Consider the following 23784-nt stretch of genomic DNA (forward strand, 5'->3'; position numbering starts at 1 on the left):
AAAAAAAAAAGAAAAGAAAAGAAACCAGAATTCTCTCAATTCTCTGGAAAAAAGAATCATTCAACTGAATCTAAAATACAGGAGGGCTGATTACTGCTGCGCAACTAACGGCCTGACAATATTCTCTTCAAAATGCTCTTCTGTAGTTATGATTGACTTGGAGGCTCCATGGTTTTTCTTTTTCCCTTAATGGACTTTGTCAGAGGATTGCATTTCCTATCAGAGCACCTTGCAACCTTCTGCGAGAAACCGTATAGGTGGTCCAAGGGGTAATGAATGAAATTGAGCAAAAGAAATCTTCGGTTGAAAATCAGGGGAAAGATATTCCTGTTGCAAGCCCCATTATTCTGCAGAATGATCTCCCGGGGGAATCAGTAATGGCCCCATCACTCGCTCGTGTCATTCTAAACGAGCACAGAAAAATATTTGAGAGTATTTTATAAGGAAACAGCCTATATTGGAAAAGAAGAGAGAAAATGACCTAATTTTCCATCTGTAATTTTTCATGATTTTGCCTTGAATAGCCTCTTCACACATAATATCTGACAATTTGGGTAGGCCAGGCTGAAAACCACAAAAATGATCTCTGGCCAGCTCTTCAAGGCAAGAGTTAAAGAACTTTAAAAGGAAACAGTCTTGACAATAAACATCCGACGCCAAGTCGTGATAGGTGCTCCTGCTTCTTCCACACACACTTACATCCTTACTTATGCAGCGCGTGTGTGTGGCTTATCCTAGGATCGAATTCAAATGTGTTTCCCTGTTGGAACATCTCTGTCACTGCAGCTGATCCTGAGACGGACGCTTCCCGTTAGGAGTCAAATCCCATTTTTTTAGACTGGGGCAGGAAATACCGCTCGGCGCTGGAATACGTATGAAAATCAGAACACTTTCAAAGATGTAATACAGGAAATCAACCAGAGAATATTCAAATAGTCACAATGTGCTTAACATTTTAAACATTTTCTTCCTCTTTTAAACAAATGCTGAGCAAAGCTTCCTGTGTTTCAAAAGCGAAGTCCACGGACGCTCCAAATGGCAAGTCCCACGTAATTATTATTCCTTCTCTTCACACTTAATTTCCCCGGCTTTATGGGAGGTTTCCAGGACTCTAAAGATGGCCTGTAGAGCATTTCCGTGCATCTCTGTTTCGAGTCCTGTCTTCATGGGGTAGGGAGAAAGTCGTATGGGTCCTTGACATCAACACTTGGCTCCTTCCAGGTCCTACTCTCTGTGGGCAAACTGAGATACAAGGAGTAAGAAACCTGTTTGTATTTCTTGAGACACTTACAAGTTAGGCGGGAAGGGGTGATGTAAGGCTAATCACATAGATAACAATCCAATGTCATCTGTCTTTCCTTACCTATGAAACCCGGGTTGCCGTGCTTACCTGGTGGTAACAAATAGAAAAATGATGATTGCAAAGCACTCGGCCTAGTGCTTGACACACAGAAGTATCCTGTCAAAGGTCATTATCATTACAGAAGAGTTGCCAGATAAGTAAATTTTTAAAATAAAGGCGAGCTTAGAAGTTGGGGAGAAGCAGGGGTCAAGGGGAGGCAGTCTGTGGCAACCCAGGAAAGTTTCTTGGACAAGGCAGGACTTACACTGGGCCTTGAAAAATGAGGAAGACCAGCCAAAAGGCAAAAAAAAAAAAAAAAAAAAAAAAAGTCTCTGTTCACTTCCCGAAATGGCAATTGGCAAGACTGTCCAAGTTCATGACACATTCTTTCAAACTTCTTTCTTGACTGATTCCATGGCCTGATTTCCCGTATCTTTTAAACCTGTTTTGCCAGGTAAGTGCAAACATCAACCATCAGAGTATTGGTTCATTTACAATCCAGTCCTAATCCAATTTGGTCCGATTTCAAATGCCTCCATAGCACAAATCAAGAGCACTCATCAATCAGCCAATATGAATAATTTCCAATACTGAAAAATATCTTTGGGGTAACACCATGAGACCCTTGGGGAACAACCAGGAATGGGGTTTCAGAGTGGACCTAAGCTATATTTCCAACCTAAGTCAAAGCTAACCAGGTGATTCCTTCCTAGTCAGGATGGACCAGTGACAGCCCCACACCCCTTGAGTCAATGGGAAATAGTTTCTTAACTCACTTTTGGGAAATGTTGCCAGTGATTCAGAATACAGGCTGGCTCACCGGGACATCATAAGGGATATTTCCCTCAACAGCTTCCCCACCTCCGTGGTAAGAGGTAAGTTTCCCAGGCTGTCATGTTACCCAGAAGCACCCAAGCTATGATAGAAGAGACTATCAGAGGTCTGGGGCAGTCTTCTCTTTATTAACATTATTGAAACTCTAGAATGCTCTTTCATATAACTTATTATCCAAACTGGAAATCTTTTGAGAATATGTGATATTAATAATTGTGCTGCAGAAGCAGACATACACAAGGAATGTTCCAGGCAATGCAGGATATATGATCATCCTGTCTCAAGGTTTTGGGGCCCTGGCTTCGAAGAGTAAAGATATTCATTCGTCATGCATTTATTAAGCATATACTATGTACCAGACACTATGATACCTATACCTAGAAATAATATATTAACTGTCTTTGCCCTACAGGTCTCAGGCTAGTAGGGAAGACAAACACTAAGTAGACACTGATAAAGCACTGTAGACATCAGAGAACCTGGGGAGTAGCTAAGTCAGCTTGAAGAGTGAGAGAAGACTTCCTGAAAGAGGTGTTGACCTGCCTACACCGCCAACAGACAATGAGTAACACTAACCAAGTTCCAGGCTGAAATGTCACTGAAAACCAAAAGTATTTTTTATTTATCAGCCATTTACTGTATATCAGCCACTTTGTGTATAATACCTCATTTAACTCATATTTCTAGTATTTCCATTTTACAGATAAGAAAAAATGAGCACAGAAATAGTAATTTTCACGGTGTGACAGTTTTAAAACACTGAAAAGATCTATGTCCCCCCTCCCATGAATCTTGTTTTGACCAACACACTACAGTGGAATGTGACTTCTGGGCAAGGTGTTCAGAGGCCGAGCAACTGTCCCCTGGTTTATTACACATGTGTTGGATCCCTGAGCTGATAATAAAATATCCCACTCTGACCGGGCAAGTGGCCACAGGGAGTCATTCTGAGACAGGACCAGCTGAGCATATCCTTCAACCATCCCAGTCCAGACGTCACGTAGCTATGTAAGAAGTCATCTTAGACGACATGGATCCTCCGGGGGGCCTCGGTGGCCTAGTTGGTTAAGTGTCCAACTCTTGGTTTCAGCTCAGGTTGTGATCTCAGAACTCAGAGATCGAGCCCCACATCAGGCTCACTGTGGAGTCTGCTTGAGATGCTCTCTCACCCTCTCCCTCTGCTCCGTACCTCAAATAAATAAATACATCAAAAAAAAAAAAAAAAAAGAGAGAGTGCATCCTCCCAACTCAGCATGGCAAAACTGTCCACACTGGCCCTTTCTTGAATCCAGACCCAAAGAATTTGTCGCCTTAAAACGGTGATTATTTTGTATCACTAAGTTTTGGTCTAGCAATAGGAACTGGATCACAAGAACACATACTTATGCAGGCAATGAAAGAGGATTCAAAAAAATTCAAATCCAGAAAGTCTGGAATCAAACACACATAAACACACTCTTCTCTTTTCTTTCTTCCTTCCTTTCTTCCTTCCTTCCTTTCTTTCTTTCTTTCCTTTTTTACAATACAAGTAAGTGTCTTTCTTTCTTTTTCTTTCTTTCTTTCTTTCTTTCTTTCTTTCTTTCTTTCTTTCTTTGTTTCTTTCTTTCTTTCTTTTTCTTTCTTTCTTCTTTCTTTTTTGGTTTTACAATACAGTGATTCAACAAGTCTCTTTAATTGTTGCTTCCCAAGCAACATGACTTCTTTTGTATACATACAAGCACCTCTGGTAACTGACATAGAAAGTTCAGTGAAGTGATTAGGGATGGATCTGGAAAGAGAACAAGAATCCATCAAGTAACAGAAGTCCTCATAAATCACAGTAAGGTGTTCGGAGCAATAGGAAGCCATTGAAACATTTTAAAGCAACAGAATGTTGTACTCAGCTTTGTGTTTTAAAGGGATCACTCCAGCGTTTATGTGGAAGATCTTGAGGGGAACAAGATGGAGAACATTTAGGAGCCCATTAAAGCCATTCAAGTGAGAACTAAGTCAATGGCAGTGGCAGAGCAGAAGAGCAGGAAGGGGGCTAACAGCAGGAAACAGCAGCCACACAGACAACTTGTGTTCAACGCCACTGAGCACTCCAGCAAACCTGGAGCCGGAGAGGAATCGGAAGACAGAGGAAATGATCAGGGAATACAGCGAGGTGAATGCTTGCGGCCACATTTGCCCAGTAAATTGAAAAGTGCAGGTGTACCTCTCATTCCCTTCTCTTCCCTCCCTTTATCTCCTTTCTGTCTTCTCTTTTGCCCTTCCCTTCCCTTCTCTTTCCTTCCCTTCCCTTTCCTTTGAGATGGTGAAAGAGGAACAAAGCATGACAGGAAAGTTAGTGATAAACAGTCATTTTGAGAAAATATAACTCTGTCGTCAGTCAAGAGAGTCAGGGTCCTCACTATTAAAGTGAAAAAAAGAGGAAAACTAGAGATAGCCCTGAGATTATGACCTGGAGCTGGAAGTATTGGTGTGAACTCATAGTTTTAGATAGATGGATACTAGGTAAATAGAGAGATAATACATATATGTATGTATATATTTATAATGCATATAAACCTGTATCTATCACTTTTTACTTATATGTAGGTATATACATATAGAATCTCAACTCTGTTTCCCAAGAAGGTCTAGAAGCAGTGACATTCCAGTGGCAGTGAACACTTTGAGAACACATTTTGGTTTCCAAATAACATTCTTTACCAGAAGGAACTCCTTAGATAAACAACTGATTTCAGTACTTGGGTAGGGAAGATACAAAATGAGTTCAGATGATCTTGTCGTACCAGAAAGTAAGGAAGTGCTCAAAGAATGCTGTAAACAATGTCAAAGAGACATGAGAGCGAGTTTACAAGGATTCCTACTGACCAAATATGGAAAACTCTGAGAATCAAAAATAATGAGAGTAATAGATGACAATCCATTGAATAAAATAGGAACCCATCAGTCTATACTGATATGAATGAATGAATGAATCTATAAATTAAGGAAGAGAAGATCTATCCAATAACAGAAAGCCAATTAATAAAAGATAGAAATAGAAAATCACCATTTGATAGCATATAAGTGGTCGTTAATTTAGGCAGGAGTCAGGGAAGAATGCAGGCTTAATGAGTTTGAGGCTATTGGTGTAACTGTGAAGTACCTCAGCGTGAAGTCTTTACCAACCACAAAAGAAGAAGATGGTAATTTAAAGGTAGAGAAAGCTGGCCACCTACCAGGTCATCAAAGCTGGCATCCCCAGCTGTGGGAATATGCAGCTGCCTTGTGCTTCCATCATGTAATCAATTTGGGAAGAGCACAGCATCATTTCTAGGGTCTTCCTGCCAAGAATGGATGATCTGGGTCTGGTCATAAGATAACCTCATAAAGGTCCAGGTTGAGTGGCATCCTATCAAATGAAACATCTATATTCTTTAATCTGTCAAGGTCATGGATCACAGGGAAAGACTACAGAAATATGCCAGATTAAAGAAGACTAAAAAGTGGTATAAAAATAAAATAAATAAATATATAAATGTATAAATAAAAAATAAGTTCAATATATCATTCTGGACTAGAAAGGAAAAAGACACTCTTGGAGTAACTGTCAAAATTTGAATGGGGACTGTGGATTACAGGGTAACATTCTCTCAATTTCCTAATTTGGAAGATTATTTGAGATCAAGAGGAGAGTGTCTTTGTTTTGGGGGAACCGAGTTTCAGCCATTGTATCTACCTAAGTACATGAGATATGAAAGCATTTTAAACTATTCTTTCAATTTTTCTGTAAGTTCAAAGTAATGATTTTTTAAGATTTTATTTATTTATTTATTTATTTATTTATTTATTTATTTATTTATTTGAGAAAGAAAGAGAGAATACAAGCAGGAGGAGGGGCAGAGAGACTGCAGGCTCCCCACTGAGTGCAGAGCTGACAAGAGGCTCAATCCCATGACCCTGAGATCATGACCTGAGCCAAAATCACTTAACCAACAGAGCTACTCAGGAACCCCTTCAGTATTTTTTTTAAGTTAAATAAAAGTAAAAAAATAAAAAAGAAATTTGTAACACATATGGAAAAAAAAGTACAGATGCTAGGCTTTTCTTTCAAAATAGGAGCTAAAATGCAATTTTAATTCATTATTAAAAAGAAAAAGTTGGTTGTGCCTGACCGGTTTTGTAAATTCGAGCCCTGCGTTGAGTGTAGAGATTACTTAAAAATAAAATCTTAAACAAGTTAGAGAACATTTTATATGTATCAGACTCTAGGAAAACCATCAGGTACAGATGATAAAATACTTTGTTGTTTGGACTCACAGATATCATTGGCACTTAAATAAGGGAAAGAGAAAGAAGAAAGAAAAAAGAAAAGAAAGAAGAAAGAAAGAAAGAAAGAAAGAAAGAAAGAAAGAAAGAAGAAAGAAAGAAAGAAAGAAAAAGAAAGAAGAAAGAAAGAAAGAAAGAAAAAGAAAGAAAGGAAGAAAGAAGAAAGAAAAAGAAAGAAAGGAAGAAAGAAGAAAGAAAGAAAGAAAGAAAGAAAGAAAGAAAGAAAGAAAAAAGAAAGAAAGAAAGAAAGAAAGAAAGGAAAAAGAAAGAAGAAAGAAAGAAAGAAAAAGAAAGAAAGAAAGAAAGAAAGAAAGAAAGAAAGAAAGAAAGAAAAAAGAAAGAAAGAAAGAAAGAAAGAAAGAAAGGAAAAAGAAAGAAGAAAGAAAGAAAGAAAAAGAAAGAAAGAAAGAAAGAAAGAAAGAAAGAAAGAAAGAAAGAAAGAAAGAAAAAGAAGAAGAAGAAAGAAAGAAAGAAAGAAAGAAAGAAAAGAAAGAAGAAAAGAAGTTCATGATTTTTAAACTGTCTTTCCCAGAATTTCTAGGAGGTGACTCGGGTGTTCCATAAATATTTAGTTCAAATTTTGTCATAAAAATATGTTTTCAAGTAAACAAAGACATATAAAAGAATAAAAATACATACAACAATATATAAAAAATTTTTAAAAGAAAATCTACGGTATGCTGAAGTATGTTTTTACCCAATAAGAAGCCACCAGTATACTCGTTTACCATCTCTATATAGACATTTGAATTTACTGCAAATATATTCTTTATTGATTAGATAGAGCTCTGATTTTTTTCCCCTTTTATTCCGGATAGTTTCTATCTGCCTAGCTAAATTTATAAATTCAGATAATCCCTATCGGTATGAACTATAACTTGTCTTTAATCCATTTTATTTTTCAAATAAAAAATACAGAACTTAATAGGATGGTGAAACAGTTATAATCCTGTAACTCTTTCCTAACTTTTTTTTTTTTAATTCTATTTTTTCCAGTTTTTCTTTTAATTCCAGTAGAGTTAATATACAGTGTTACATTAGTTTCAGGTGTACAACGCAGCGATTCAACGATATCTTTTCTAGCTCTGGATTTTGAATACCACCATTCATAGTGACAGTCTGTCAACATGCTTGACTTTATAATAAGCAAATACTATAAATTTCACCTTCTAAACAACCATATTAGAAAGATCCTGGTTTTATCTATTTTATATGTTGATTTTTTCTAACAGACTGCCTAAGGTAAGAATTATGCAAAAAAATCATAACAATCAAAACAATATCCTGAGTTAAAAAACACTGGTATGAGATATGGCTTTAAAATAAGTCGTAAGATAAGATACATTTTCTCTTTCATTTTGTTAGGCGATTAATAAGAACAAAATGCAAAGGAATGTGCCCCCAATCCTTTAAATGGCATCTTTTGCCAGATAATCAGGAAGAGGGTAGAGTTCATGACTGATCGTGAAACACAATTGTGCGTCATTTGCTGTCTTCAGCTCCTTTGTGATACAAGAACCCGTGTCGTTTGCCTCGGTCAACCCATGGCTGTCAACGGACTCTCAATATTTAGGAATCATGTATTTAATTAGTTGGCTTCCCCAACACTTGCAGGTATAATACATCAAAAGAAAATAATACATCACATCACACATCTCCACATCATCGCACCAAGAAAAACTATCTTGTTAGAGAACTGGGCCCTCATCCTCCCAGAGCCTTAGGTCCTTGGTTTTCAACCAGAGAAATTTCATACCTTGTTCCCTCAAGACACCTGGCAGCATTGGGGACACGGACGGGGCTTTCTGGGTGAAGGATCCTGACATCTGGTAGACAGGGGGTAGCACAGGGCACCCCAACACGCTCAGCCCAGCCCTGAGGACCACCAGCACCAAGGCTGGGAAATCCTGCCCCACGGGGCATATTCTTCTCTGGCAGAAAAGCGGAGGCTACACTACTAGACTGTTCTGGATTCGTGCCTCACCTTCTAAACGCTTAGTTTCTTCACCCCCTTTTTCTTCTTGGGTCCCGCACGATGGCCTGATCTTTGACCCTCGCTTTCCATTGAACTCAAAAATGGGATTTATCATTCCATGATACTTTGACTTTTCCTCACCTCCCTCCAAATTCTAAATTATTTACTCTTTCATGTGTTTAAAGAGATGGGACAGTAAATGGGAAGCCCTGCAAATTTTCAGCTTTTTAGGTCAAGGGACTTGGTTTTACTAATTCAGCCGCAGTGTATCTGTTCAGATAGCAGTGATTCCCATCCTGTTTACAAGAAGGATTCCTGTCATTGTTTTCTTTTTACACCCAGCCATACACTTTATATTTTAAAATGCTTTGTCTAAAAAACTGCAATTAGCTCTCTGTTAATCAAAAATGCAATTGCTAGAACCGCTGAACGATAACCAATGTAGCTGCCCTACGACGTGACATAGTTCTCACAAAGAACCTTTAGCTAGAATAATTGGCTTGTGTAATCTTACTGATGAGAAACCTATGATTTCTATCAGGTGTCTTGAAACATTGGCAATCCTTTGGAATTTCTCGTTTCTACCTGGACTCATCTTCACCAAACTCTTAAGAAACTAATGAATCCGATGATTTATATGATTAATTTATTTAAGAGGACGAGAACTGATGCAAACCAAAGGAGCTTGTAATATATCCGGGGATTGCCTCCTGCTTGGGGTTTAGATAAATTATTGCTGGGGAACAAATTGGAGAAAATGAAGTTGGAAAGTTTCCCGAGGAAACTTCCACTACACTGGTGGTAACATGCAATTATCTCCAGGATAAATTTAGTCCAAGAGAATGGACACTTCATTCTGGAGCAATTACTCCTGGTCACCGGCAAGAGAAACTGGGAGGTGGGTCTGGACTCCAAACAACGCCTGCCCTTAATTCATCCCTATCTCGGACAGGCTACACCAGTGACGTGACTTCACAGTGTCTCCACATCATCGCATTCCAATCATTAATCCTTGGAGAACACGCCCGCTCTCTAAATGAAGATTTGGGAAACACTAACAGCAAGATGCGTTTCTCTTCACATGAATGTTCTCAGTTGTTCTGTGTTGATTTTTGCTATATTAAGCCATGGAGAATATAAACTTGTCTTGACTGGTTCTCATATTTGGGGACTATCTTACCGCAGTCCTGTATTTAACTAAGTACACTGGGGGCGCCTGGGTGGCCAGTGGTTGAGCGTCTGCCTTAGGCCCAAGGTGTGACCCCGGAGTCCGGGGATCCAGTCCCCCATCGGGCTCCCCGCATGGAGCCTGCTTGTCCATCTGCCCGAGTCTCTGCCTCTCTCTGTGTGTCTCTCATGAATAAGTAAGTAAAATTAAATTTAAAAAACCTTAAGTCCACCATTAATATGAAATATTCAACTAAAAATGCCATTTCATGTGTAATTCTCTAGATAAGTACAACTGCATTATGTCCCCAAAAAACATCTGTGCCCTCATCGCTATGTGCACTCTCCAGATTCTCAACTTTTAATAATAGCAGGATGGATGGCTTTTCCTTTTCACAAGTTATCAGTGTTGACCAGACAGAAGAGAATTCATTTTAATTAAATGTCTCTGAAATCCTCACTAAAAGGAACCAAGTGGGTTTCCATCAATTTCCTCTTGAACCGCCTGTGACCTGGTGACATTTCTCAACAATACACAACGTTGGCACACTTCATTGGATGTTTCTTCCAGGTCAGGGCTGAGATGCAAGAGTTGAGATTTATTGACCAAAAATCTTGTAGAAATTGCATGCTAGATTTTTATTATCTATCTCTTCCCTCTTCACCTTTGCCCCAGGCAGCTTGAGATCACTTTGAATTTCCGAAACGAGATTCTGATGCAGCAGTCAGTGCCTTCAGTTACTTTCCACTTAACTGATTTTTGGAGGGATTTAGAAAATGACAAACACTGATCTTTCTTTACTAAACAATTTTAAAACAGCAATTACCTTTAAAATGCTTTTTAATAGATAAGCTTGGCTTGAATTCCCTGAGATAGTTGGACATTTGTTTTCTTGGGTTTCTACACATGGTTAAGGTTTCATCTGGAAACATAACTTTAGGAAATCATAGTCAGCTTTACTAATTTTTAAAAATGGCTAATACAGGGCACCTGGGTGGCTCAGTGGTTGAGCGTCTGCCTTTGGCTCAGGGTGTGATGTCCACACACACCCTGAGGGATCCGGGGTCCACATCGGGCCCACCAGGAACCTGCTTCTTCTCCCTGTGTCTCTGCCTCTCTCTCTCTGTCTCTCATGAATAAATAAATAAAATCTTTTAAAAAGATAAATAAAAATGGCTAATATATTTTAAGGCCAAGCTTCTTCCGCAGTAGGGTTCCCATTAAATCAAGTTTGGCAGCGGAGATCAATGATGTGGCTCTAGTTAACAGAAGATCCATTCTGCAGAAGTTATGCACCTACAAAAGATCAATTCTTTTTTTTTTTCCTCAAAAGATCGATTCTGAAGAGGAATTCATCTTTTAATTCAATACCCTCCTACAACATATTCTGACTCATTGGAGGCAAGAGGCCATTTTTTCCCCAAAAAGAAGAAAATAAAAATGATTTCTATTTTATATATTAAACATAGTGAATGTTCATAAACAAAATATATCAATGAAAGTATTAAATTTATATAAATTTACTCTAAGGATCAGCCCTTCATTTAGAACTGTTTGTTGCGAATTAGCCTCCTGGATCTTACATATATATGTGTACATGTAAATATGTACACATACGTGTATGTATAAATCTATGCGTATGCAGTATACGCATACGTGTAAATGCACTTTTGCTTATTCATTATACGACAGGCTCTTGGCCCAGCAGTGAAGGGTGAAAGTGGCTCCAACAGAAGTTAACCAGTCAGTGCTCAGATTCTACTAGAAGCACGCAGGAGCTCGCAGTCCATCCCCAGAGGCCTGCATCAACTAGGAGAGGAGGAACGAAGCAACCCAGGAATAAGAAGGGGTGCAAATGGGGAGAAGGGTCTCAGACATAAGCAGATGCCGCGAAAGCCATTCTAGCAGCAGAGGGGGCTTCTGACCTCTTCGGCCACAGACCGGAAGTGGCCATAGTGGCTGAGCCAGGCGTCAACCTACTGGTAGACCAGCCCTGCTGGAGGAGGGAAGAGCTGAAACTATGAGCTGAGGGGGGCCCGTAGAAACTCTATGGTGTGGGGGGTATGAGCTCCTTCCTGACCTTGACTGGCCTCTGCTTACCAACCTTATAATGTCACTGAGAGATTTAAATGAGGTACTAAATGAAGAAACGTGTGAAGAACCACGTAAGACTAGTTAAGCTCTCCCTAAGTGCCAGTGGTTCTGATAATACTATTGTCATTACCAGTATTATTATGGCTGGACCCATGGAGCAGGTAAGTATGGAAACCACTCAGAACCTGCATAGCTCACTCTTCTGTGTGTCGGCTTCTTCATCCAATTGAGCGAGTTGATTTCTAAAATCACTATTTCAGGAGCACCCGAGTGGCTCAGCCCGTGAAGCCTCGGACTCTTGGTTTCTGCTCAGGTTGTGAGTCCCGTGGAGCCCGCTTGAGAGTCTCTGCCCCTGACCCTGCCCCTGCCCCGACACTTGCTCACTCCTGGTCTCTCTCTCTCTCTCTTAAATAAATAAATAAAATCTTCTTAAAAAATTACTACTTCAGATACTTAAAATCTTTTTGAATCTACATAATATGGAAAAATTATCATATGGCAGAAATATTTAAGAATCCCACAAAGAAAATGTCAGGTCATCGACCTGTATTTAATCTTGTTGGAAGAGGGGGAAAAAAATGCTTATAACTTAAGATTGCAAAAGCCTGTCGATGCAGTGCAAAATCTCTGCTTTATGAAAGGACTCCCCTGGCACTATGGAAAACAATTAAGTATAACTAAGATCACTCTGATGTTATGCAAACCTGGGTTTGAATTCCAGCTCTGCTACATTAATTACTACCCTGCATACATTATCGAGCTACCATTTTATCATCTGTAAAATGAAGAGAATAGTGAATTTTCCCCAAGGTTATGATAAAACTAAAATACAAACATGTATGGAAAGTACTAAGCATAAATAATCAGTATTCAGTAAATCCATAAAAGTGATATCTTATCATATGATATATTACCAAGAAAAGTGCAAATATTCTTGTGCATTTCTTTTTTTGAATTTTCAAAAATATTTTGGTAGAAGTCAAGGTAACATTTATCTCTCGAAGAGATTACTGTTGACCTTGAGCGAGTTATATAACCTCCCTGACCCTCAATTATCTTATGTATAAAATGGGAAAGTACTGCCTGGAATATTGTGAGAATGTGATAAGTTATAGAAGAGGTTCTAGTATAATGCCTGCCCAAACTAGAGGATGCTTTAAAGTCAGTGTGAATGCAATATATCACACTCAACAAAACATTATTTACATTTAACTATTTAAGATACAAATATTTACCTTTTTTAAAAGAAATAAATAATGGAATGAATGGTATTTACAGTCCCCCTTGTTTTTTTTTAAGGGAAGAGAAGGCCAGAAGAATAGGCATGTGACTGGGAGGAGTGCTGGAAGATAGCTCTGAGGAGAGGGATCCAGAGCTTAATCTACTTTCCTTGATGAGGTCAGTCCTACAATAGAGAAAGCATTCACTTGTTTGTAAAGTGATCAGATTGAAAGTACCAGGCATTGTTTGTTGAAATACTTCTTTTCACTTGTAGATCTCCAATCTTTGCTTTTATATGCAGCCTGACAAACGAAGCGGAATGCCGAGGACCTTCTCTAAACAAATTTAAGAGGGGATAGAGCAGAGAAGAAAAGAAACGTACTTAAAGAAATGGTCCAGGACTTCACACAGATGACACATGCTTAGGGAAAAAAAACAAAAACAAAAACAAACTAGTTGTAGCAGAGGCTGAGATTTTTTCACAATGTGAAATTGGGATTTATCCCAGGTTGGATCCAATTAATGCTAACAAATTAATCCTGATGGGTTGGCTCATTTCACCTAGGCATGTATAAAAATCAGCTGCTAAAGGCTCCAGCCAGCTGACTGTTCACAGATCTTCAATTTTCCAAGTATCTGGAGTACATCAAAACCACCGGACTGACCTAATGTGAGCAATAAAAAAAGGGTAATCAGCAAGATTGTTGGGGATATTATCTATACTTCCCTAATTCATTGCCATTGCTTCCCGCAAATTTCTATCCCCTCAACTCTGACACTGGCGTTAGAATATAACTACTTCTCTCTTTTCAGCCACTAAATTCTAATCCCCATTGCCTGCCTGTTCTCAGGTTCTTATATCTTCTTCGCCTTTGCTCTCCCTCCCTCCCTCTGTATTAAGCAAGCAAAGAAATTCGCTAGAGCACAGCGCCCTGAAAGGAATCCACAAATGCTGTATGACCTTGGACACACTCATAAAATGCTCATCTGGAAAATGAGTGTAATTCCGACCTCATAAAGTTTGAGAATTGAGTAAATTCAGGCAAAACGTTTAGAGCAGGACCTAGCACAGGATAGGTGCCTTTTAAATTGGGGGATTGCACGTCCCAGTTGCCTGGGAGGGTCCCAACTTATGCTTGTTGTCTCAGCTTTCCAACTGGTTTGGCATTTGTCACTCTTAAGGGGTCCTGCTTTGGCTGATAATTCATGTGCCAGGTCCGTGTGAAAGTAGTAAAGCTGCTATTGTTATTATTAACAATAATAATAAATCATACACCTGTACTTCTGGTAGGTTAGTGGAATTCTGATTATGAATGCACATACACGTGGAGATATTAACACGTTGAAATATTCTAGAATCAGAATAGTATAATAAAAAGAACTAATTCTTATACACTTGTTGCATGACTTGAGGGAAGTCACCTAACCTTTCTCAAATCCAAATCCTCGACAGTAAAGCCATATATTATAGAGCCTACGAACTCAGTGGGTTGTAGGAATCCACTGTGAAAATATATATGATAGTAATTTGTAAATGACAGCACTTGGTATAAATGAAACATAATTCTTGGGCTAAAATTTGAATCGGAAGTATCAGGTTTCCATTAATGGCATATTTAGAAGACAGTTCCATACTGCCACAAGCCTCCTATGTAAATACTATTACATATGTATTACTGCATTTATAATATTTGGTTAGAAAATGGGTATCAAGTCATCACAATCATCTGCTTGCTCACCCATGCACCAAGAACTCTTAGAACTTAGCAGTTCCTAGTTCTTGACTTACTTGGGCCCATCAATATGGACAATAGAATGAGTAGTTAGTGCATTGGTTAAAGTCACTGTCTTGCCATTAATGAGCTGAATAGCATTAAGCGAATTATTTCATGAATTTAGGTCTCCATGAGGGAAATACTATCACCTATTTCAAAAAAATTGTAAGGAGACATAAATGAGATCATGATTATAAAAGTCCCAGCACAGTGACCTTATTGTGCTTGATACATAGTAAAATCTAAATAAATATTACCTATTACATATAATTTTAAAGTTCTTAACAAAGCACCAAAGCAAGCACACTCAATCTTTCTATTTTAGAATACGTATTAGTACCGTGGGGTAGGAGGTTGGTTAATAGGCCGATGACTTCGCTCCTGATCCTAAGACAACTCTAAATTGTACCTTAGGGTTGACAGGAAGGCAGCCATTGACTCAGGTTGACAAATATTTATTAAGTGATTGCTGTACGCAGAACACCGTGCTCAGCACAGTGGAATATCAGAAAATAAGTAAGTTCACAAGAAGCTTGTAACGATAGCAGCCCTAACAAATCACACAGGAAATAAGGCCAAACGCAGAACGAGGTAGAGGAAAGGTTCAAGAATTTCAAAGTTCAACGAAGCTTGTAATATCGAGGTTAAATTGTAAAGGTCTCATAGAGACAGGCCCTTGGATGGTGACATTCTGGATTGGCTCTGGAGGTGTGGACGGCGGACGGGCTGGCAAGAACGTTCTAGGAACCGGGGCAAAGAAGGAAAGATTTATTCCCAACTATCTCACTGTCTGTGGGAATCGAAGTGTGTGCGTGGGCTCTTGGTGTGGAGCTTAAAAACAAGGCAAGAGGTTCTTGAAATCGCTGTGTCAACCCTGCTCAGCATAGTGGACAACCGGCTACTGCTCACTCACTACACTGTACCATATTTCGCTGTATTGGGTGTTTCAGAGGTCAAAGACATTTGGCTCACACTGAACGTTTGAAAACCATTTCAGGCAGGATGACTCAGCTTTTTATATATTTTATGTATATAAGCCCACATTATAACCGTGAGAGTTTATTGCTGATACGTTTCCTAATAATGTGAGTGGTAGAGAGAAACTCAGGCCCTAAATCCTGCCAACAAACACTAGTTTGAATTGTTATCCAACTCAGTGGCATGCATTCCCTTACTAGAAATTCAACAGATATTTTGGAATCTGGGCCAAGAACCGTGAATAAGGAATTAAAAACTAAGATTATGGGACTTTCTATAGCATTATCCTACTGTACACGGAAGGGAATAAAATGGATTCACAATTCCCGCAGCCGTACACTGTGAATGCCAAAATCTATTACGTCTGCTGTTTTCACTCCATCTGAACTAATGTGGTCTTTTCTAATTTGGTTTGTCTTTTTAGATAGATTTTGTTATGGTGGTTGTGGTTGAATTTCAGAAAATGAGATTCTCTGCTTACATGTTTCATTTGGGCTGAGGCACTATAAATTATCACTATTGAAAAAGCTTTGTGAGTGTGCATTGAGTAAAATGGACTCGCCACACTTATCTAATGGCTAAATTTAGCTTTTTAATGCAAATTAAAGCAGCTGATCCTTTATTGAAAGAAATGTTTTCGATCCTGATTACGAATATATATATTTATTCTCTATTGATAATTGTATTTTCTCCGTTGGTAAAACATCTCATTTCTGCATTTGACACCAGAAAGAAACATAACTGGGATTGTGATGTCTCCTAAAAGTCTCTTTTTAGCCTCAGATTCTTTACCCCTCACTAATCTGATGTTCTGACTCCCTGTTTTATCTTTCATAGATGTTTTACTAACCAGTTTCCGCAACCAGTCTTGGAAAACTCAGGTTGGCCAAAGAATTTTACATGATTTTAAATTGTCAATTTGCAGAATTGCTTCAAGTCATTTATAAACATAATCAAATCAATTATTTCGATGTTTAATCCAATTAAAAGAGCACTCATAATTTAAAAAAATTTTTTTTTTTTAGAAAGAGAGAGAACAGAGCTTGTGAGAACACAAGTACGGGCAGAGGGAGAGGGAGAAGCAGACTTCCGGCTGAGCAGGGAGCCTGATGCAGGGCTTGACCCCAGGACCCTGGAATCATGACCTGGGCAGAGGGCAGTTGCTTAACCGACTGAGTCACCAGGCACCCCGAACTTATAATTTTTAAAAGTAGAACTACTTGCTTGAATTAAAAGCTTTCAAATTAACCCAACCTATATGGATGACATCATAGACTTAATCTGGTTGTCCTTTTGTTTCCAAAGCATGACATTTAAAGAAAAGATGTAAAAGGGAAATTTTTGTTAAGAGGCAGATTAATTTTTTTTTCATGGTACCCAAGGCTATTGGCAAAAAGAACCTTGGAATAGAAAGGAGCTCTGGTATTCTAGTCCTAGAGAAAGTGTTTTAACTTCTTATGAAAAACAAATAGAAATACTTCTTCATAAATACCTTATAGATCTATTGCTTTAAAAATGCAATACATATTGTTGGTAATGTCAAGTAACAAAAACAACTTTACATTTTGAGTAAATACTAAATCATCATTTTAAAGAAAAAAGTGGAGAATTTGAGTGTTGGTCTTGAACATTTCTCAGCAGGCTGAGAGAGTCTCAGCCATGCTCTACTTGCAATATTTCTAAGATCAAGGAAAATGCTGGAATAGTCAGGTTGTCTGTGTGTTTAAGAGGTCCTGCCTCTGTTATATGGATCATCAAAATAATAACACTGGAACCAAAAAAAAAAAAAAAAAAAGTCTGCTTGAGGTAGAGGAAATAACCCCAAAATGTGACTGAGTGCAAAGCACGAATGTTTAGGAAAATGGGAAGAACTGGCTCGACAGGGCTCTGAACCATCTCCTTAGGCTCTGATTCGTTCTCAGAATTCCTGACAATATTTATTTGGATATGAACATTAGGCTTTCAGAATTAATGAAGTATTCCAGCTGTATTTTATCTACCCAAGAAGGCTTTTTTCTGTATTTCTCACTGAGAAGAAATAAATGGGTTAACCCAAGATTTTTTTTTTTTTTTTTTTTTTACCACTAGGAATTCATTCTCCTCCGTCGCATGATCATGAGGAAGAAAATTCAACACCTATTTGGTTTGCCCTTTGCTCTTTCAGAGGCAGAACAGATGACCTCTTGAAGTCGCTCTCAGCTTGAAGGTTTGGGCCCTGCATTCTTCCAAATGTCAGAGATCTTTGCGGAGGAAGGCACGTAAGGAGGTGCTGGGTGGAAAATGCAGGTGTGGGGAAGGGGTCATTTAGTGATCATTTTCCTGCAGGTTATCAGGGTGGTGCCATCAGGCGCAGTAGTACTGAAGTCTGCTGAGCAAAGAGCATAAACTCCAAAAGGCCCTTTCAGGAACAGAGAGAACCAGGGCAGCATCCGTTCTACTGCTGTTCCTGCCAGCGACGCCGTGACACGCAGGAGCACACAGGTCTGTGACACGGGTCTCGCAGTCCCAGTGGCCTGCACAGTCAGAGGCCTTGGGCACTGACTGCCTCCGCGTCTTTCTCCTCTCCTCTGGCTTTACTCAAAGGGAAAACTAGAGACATCCCTCCCTGACTAAATGGTCTCTATATCAAACACAAAACAAAACAAAAAAAAAGCAACCCACAAAAAACCAAACCAAAACAGAAACATGTAACTACTGTAAGGAGAGAATAAAGAGCCCAGTATGTCTCTATTTCTATAATTACTCCCCCCCCTAAAATCCGAACTGTACAAGCTGTGAGCACAGCCATTCCAACATCAGAGTTAGGTTCTTTAATTCTGTATCACTCTATTACCCCCCAAGGAATTCAAATTTAACATAGTTTGCAGCTGAAAAGGCAGCATAAAATAAAATCCCAGAAAATGTCATGGCACCGCATCAAATATTTAATGTCAGGTTCCCTTATGTTCATTGCATTGCAAAAGGCAACCACCAATTATGCAATTTTGGAATGATATTTTACTTTGTAATTAAAAACCCAGTTCCCTGTGCTTGGTATTTGTAGCACATATGTGCAGAGCAATTGCTCCTTGGGAAGGAAAGATGGTATCTTTGCACTTTGAAAGACCTCTGCTTCCGCGCTCTTATAAATACGCTGCTCTCCTAGGTCGGCGGAGGGCACCCGGGCTGGCAGTCGGGCACCTCAGAGAGGAAGCACCAAAGAGCACCCACGCCTGCCGTCGTTGCTCAGGACTTGCTGTAAATTTTATCACGCTGTTCCTTAATGAAATACTACAAATATTGCCTTCCTTTACTTATAATGCCGAAAACTTCACCTGATGGGTTCCCAGCATTTGTTTTTCAACCCTAAACTGGCATTATTGGACTATTTGAATATAATTTGAATAACAAGGTGCCAGTTGATATGAAGATGAGGAAAAGAAGATACCTGTAAAGTTGCCGAAAATATGTCATCTTGTTGATCATCTCTTGCTTTGCCTGTATCTGTAGAGCTCCAGGAATGAGAAGCACGCATTTTAATGAGGTCTCTTCATTTCAGGCCCATTCACCTTTAGGAATTGCCCCAGTGTGCTGAGGTGGCGGGGCGTCCTTCACTCTGCGGCTTAGCTTTCAACTTGCCGAAATAAGGAAGAGTTCTACGAACCTTTAAGTCTTTATTTTCAACCACTAGAATAAATGTTCTATCCTAGGGAGGTCCAGTAAATTAAGGTACAATCATCAAGGCAGACACCTTAGCAAATGCAACCCTTGAATTGGGATACTAATAAAACCTCAAACATCGACACAGCAAAATTTTTCAGATAACCAAATCTTTATTCCCTATACACCAAATCCTTTTAATGATTGAACAATTTTAGGCAGAGAGTATTCTTAAATTAAGTCATTACACAATTTTCTACTACCTTCAATAGGACATATTGATTGCAATAATTTTTTTTTTCAAAATGACACGGGGCGCTTCAGAGCATCAACTATTGTTTAGTGATTGGATATAAGAATGATCTCAAGATCTAAAGCACCATTTTCTCTGTTACTAAATGACTCCAAGAAATTATTTTCAACTGACTGTAGCATTTTATAGTTTTTGGTTCCTTCCGAGCCACTGAGAGTTTAAAGTTCCCTTCTCGGGGCACCTGGGTGGCAGGGTGTGACCCCGGGGTCCTGGAATCGAGTCCCACATCAGGTTTCCTGCATGGAGCCTGCTTCTCCCTCTGCCTGTGTCTCTGCCTCTGCCTGTGTCTCTCATGAATAAAGAAATATAATCTTTAAAAAATAATAAAAATTAAAAAATAAACTTCCCTTCTTAATCTTGTCATTGTGAATACAAAGAGTATAATGTTGCCTCTTTCTTATGACTTTTACTGTACTTTGGACTCAAGAGAGAAGTTGTTGGAGCTATATATGAACGTGAGTACACAGACACCAGTTAAGGACCCGAGGGACATGTCTGTTGGTAAAGGAATGAGCTTTCTTGTGGGATTTGGCAATGTTCCTTTAGTCTATTCAGAGACCTTGAGAGCTGAAGTCCTGAATATCATTCCAGGTAGGTGAGCTATCGGTTTCTTGACTTCTCTTAAAAAAGATTGTATTGCGATGCTACAACTGACTCAAACGTCAGAGAAGGCAGGTAATTCATTATTGGTTCCTAGAAAAAAGTTTAATCAGATCGAGTCAGTTTTTTTCGTAACTACAAAAATATTTTAAGTAGTAAACAAAACAAAGCCAGGAGAAAAACACAGCTGATAGTTGATTTTTAAAAAATTCTTCCCTGGCGGATGCTATACTAAATTCTAAACATGTGACCTATTATTGGATGTAATTTAAAATATTAGGCCTGTTTTACAGCTTACCGATGGTGTTGAGATAATAGAAGTATAAGAGGCCACTTACCATGCGGCTCCACAGTATGGACTCTGAATGTACTGCTTTAGCGGAACTCCAGGATCAGCTTGGAATCATATTCAAGTTTGTACAGTGTAATATTAGGAATCCAGAACTACAAAAACACAATGCTAGATTCAAACAGCCAACCACTCGGAAGACAATTAAAACTGGGGAAAGAGGGGATTCCTGGGTGGCTCAGCGGTTGAGCCTCTGCCTTCAGCCCAGGGCCTGATCCTGTAGACCCAGGATTGAGTCCCACGTTGGGCTCCCTGCATGGAGCCTGCTTCTTCCTCTGCCTGTGTCTCTGCACCTCTCTGTGTGTGTTTTTCATGAATAAATAAAATCTTTTAAAAATAAAAAAGAATAAATAAAGCTGGGGAGAGAGGAGTAAAAAAATGGCTTTCATTTTACATTCCATATTCCTGTATAGTTTAAAAATTTTAACAACATACGCATGAGCATAGGAATACATGTGTGTAGGTGTGTGTGTATAACTTTTTTTAGTTAAAAATTATCTTCTGATTACACATAAAACCACAAAAGAAAGAAGATACCCAATTTCATTTCAAACAAATGAGATAAATTTCACTTTATTCTGTGGAATGACTCCGATAGAATCAGCGTTTTTGCTGCTTACTTATTCCTTAAATGTATCCGGGTTATGCGTTGTATCAGTTTGCTAGGGTTGCTGAACAAAGTATCACAAAATGGGTTGCTTAAACACAAGAAACTTATTGTCTCACAGTTCAGGGGGCTGGAAATCCAAATTCAGGGTGTCGACAGGATTGGTTCCTCCTGAGAAAGGGTCGGTTGTGGGCCTCTCTCCGGCCTACAGATGGCCATCCTCATGTTCACACGGCGTTCTTCCCGTACGTGTATCTGTTGCCATATTTCTCCTTTTTAAAAAAACACTACTTATGTAATGGACTAATTTTAACTAGATCACTTCTGTAAAGACCTTGTCTCCACATAAAGATATATCCTGAGGTACTAGGAGATAGGACTTCAACATACGAGTTTGAGATGGACTCAGTTCGACCCATTCCAGGTGTCAGTGATCCCTAGCCCTCAAGGAGATCTGGTCAACTGGACCATTTTCTACAACAGCTTTGGGTGCACTGCCTCCCAGTCCCACCTTCCGCACCTCCTTTCTCTTTCGTATCAGCTTCTGCTCACATCTCTGGGAAAGGTAGACGTAGCAGCAGGCCACTTCCGTCATCAGGCAAGCCGTGTTTTTAAGGAAATAATTCAAAAAGTAGCTGGAAAATCTCTTCTATAAAGACAGAAATTTTCCTGGAAGTTGAGAGTCTCGCCTACACACTGCCTACACAGACCAAAACTGATGATTAATTTTTCCCTTAGGGAAAACACTATTGCTTGAAAACTCATTTTGTTAGGGCTGGCACATATTAAAGCATATTAAAGTGTATTAAAACCAAAAAAAATATTCCTCACATGCACTTACCAACGCTGGGATTTTCATTTTACCTAATCCTGAATGAGAATTTTTACCATGAAAGTATCTCTCTGTTAACTTATTTTTATCTTCCTGACACCTACTTTCTTAATTTCTTATGCTAAGAGATCCCAAACTTCCTATGTATCTTATTTTAAAAGGAAATTTCAAAGATAATTGTTTTTAGTTTTTATAGAATCATAAAGTAAAAAAGAGGACCTTTAGCAATTGACCATTGCAAACCTTCATTTTCACGGATAAGGAAACTAGACCCAAAGGACTACTGCTTGGTGATGTTGAGTTAATCATGGAAGAAAATGGTCTTCCTTAGGTAAAAGACCTCTAGGCTCCACACATGCCTTCTTAATATTTGCAATTTTCATCTAGCTTGTAAGAAGGAACCCTGGGGCGCCTGGTGGCTCAGCCAGTTGAGTATCCAACTCTTGGTTTTGACTCAGGTCGCGTGATTTCAGAGTTGTGAGATTAAGCCTGGCGTCGGGCTCTGAGCCAGCAAGGAGTTTGCCTGAGATTTTGTTTCTCCCTCTGCCCCTCCCTGGGTGCTCTCTCTCTCTCTAAAATGAACAAATGAATCTTTAAAAAAAAAAAAAAAGAAGAAGAAAAAGAGGAACACTTACAGTCTTTAAAAAACTAATGAATTTAGGGGGGAGAAAAACAAAAACGAAACCAAAAACATTGTATATATACCTAAAATCCAGAACGCATTTGAAGAAATAAGGTCTGGAGTAAGAGGAAGATAGAGCTTACTTCCAATAAGTGCATATTTATATAATGAGCTCGCTCACCCATGAAAATAGACTATTAACAGACATATAGCACATAAAATATTGACATCTTAAAACAGACCACATAAATCAATTTAAAGTATTTTGAGTACAATACTTGCATCATCTTTCTCTATAAAGCTAGAGGCCTATTTTAAATAAATATTTAAAAATTTTTCTTACTTCGATATTCGGTTTGCCAATATGTAAATTATATTCCTCTTCCCGTCAGAACTGTCATCCAACTAAATCTGGAACAGGATGCTCTGCTAAATTTCCTTGGTGATGGATATTACAAAACCAGACTAATAATATTTTGACCTTCCTTGTTGAGTAAATTAGCACTAATAATAGTTAAAAGCAACAACTACAATAACAACTACATATATATACACTGTTCAGAGCATAAGATCAGTTGGTCATGACTACACGTATAATCAATTTAGGAGAAGAAAGGTGGTGAGTTTAAATTCATGATATGTTCATTTAAAAATTTTATATGTACTCAGAATTTTAAGAAATGGTTCTGGTAATTCCTAAATAGTTTATGCTTTTAGCTATGGGAATTCATTTTGGAAGTACCAGTACCTAGCTAGCTCCAAACAAGATGCAAGGTTAGGTTAATTATTGCCTGAAGTTAGAGGAGCAAGCCCTCCTAAATAATGAAAACTTCTGATGGATTCAAATGGAATCTCTTTTTTATTTCAAACTTAGTGGTTGGTAATTTTCCTAAAGCTTTGTAACAGATCTTCTACTTTAGTAAACAGGGTATATACAAATTGCTTTAATATTTTTTTTTATGATTAAAAAAACATTACAGTGCCTTAGCGTTCTTGTCTGATGACAATTACAAAGACATGGTGATGCAGACTTGACTGGGAAAGCATGATCCACTGGTGTGAGTCTAAGTTGACCCCGAGATATGCGTAGCCCACGATTAGTTTGCTGCTTTGTAGTCCTTGAATTAAGTTGCTTT

The sequence above is a fragment of the Canis aureus genome, chromosome 7 (genome assembly GCF_053574225.1).
Source record: "Canis aureus isolate CA01 chromosome 7, VMU_Caureus_v.1.0, whole genome shotgun sequence".
Lineage (NCBI taxonomy): Eukaryota > Metazoa > Chordata > Mammalia > Carnivora > Canidae > Canis > Canis aureus.